Raw genomic sequence first — 1047 nt, 5'->3', positions numbered from 1 at the left:
TTTCTGTATTACCTTTAGTAAAATTTTACTCGCATAGGAAATCAAAGTGATTGTCTGATGATTTCTGCATTCCATTGGGTCAGCTCTCTTTGGAATTGGGCACAAATATGGATCTCTTCCAATCAGTTACAGAAGATTGGTACCTGAAATATATATAGAAATACAAATCAGTTAATAAAAAGATAGAGAAATAAAAAAATTGACAAAAGACTAAAAAGTGCTTTACAAAAGGAGTTATTCAAATGGTTGGTAAACATGAAAAACATTCAGTTTCATCAAGGAAGTACTAATTAAAACTAATTTGTGAATGTGTGATGCTGCTGCAGGAAAAGCACTGGACCACAAGATAGGTTTGAACTACAAAGTCAGTGGTTCAAACTTACCAGATGCCCCTTGGAAACCCTATAGAGCGTCGTATGAGTCAGAAGTGACTCCGTGGCACTTACCAACAACAACATCCTAAGTTATACATTTTGTTGTTAAGTGCCTTAAGTCAACTCTGACTCATAGCAATCCTGTACAGGGTTTCCTAGGAGCAGCTGGTGTGTTTGAACCACTGACCTTGCAGTTCAAATAGCTTTGCAGTCTGGCACATTAACTCACAGTGCCACACCAGGACATGTGCACTATACTGTATGTGTATCACACTTGAATACATGTAAATTATGCAAAAAGTTACTAGATTACAGCAACCAAAACTGCGTATTGACAGTGATGCTAGCAGTGACTTGTGTGTTTCTGTGATGATGGAAGCTATACCACTGATATTTCAAATACTAGTAGGGTCACCCATGGTGGACAGGTTTCAGTAGACCTTCCAGGCTAAGAACAAACTAGAAATAAAGAATAGGAGATCCACTTCTAAGGGATTGTTACTGTTGTTATTAAGTGCCGTTGAGTCGATTCCAACCCATAGAGTCCCTGTATAGGGTTTCCAAGGGGCAGCTGATGAACTTCAACCACCGACCTTGCGCTTCAAGCTGACTTGGTAGTCCAGTGCCTTAACCCACAGCACTACACCATTGTTGTTGTTGTTGTTGTTAGGTG

This window comes from Chrysochloris asiatica, unplaced genomic scaffold (genome assembly GCF_000296735.1).
Source record: "Chrysochloris asiatica unplaced genomic scaffold, ChrAsi1.0 scaffold00230, whole genome shotgun sequence".
In the NCBI taxonomy this organism is placed as follows: Eukaryota; Metazoa; Chordata; class Mammalia; order Afrosoricida; family Chrysochloridae; genus Chrysochloris; species Chrysochloris asiatica.
Note: the sequence above shows the minus strand (reverse complement) of the source record.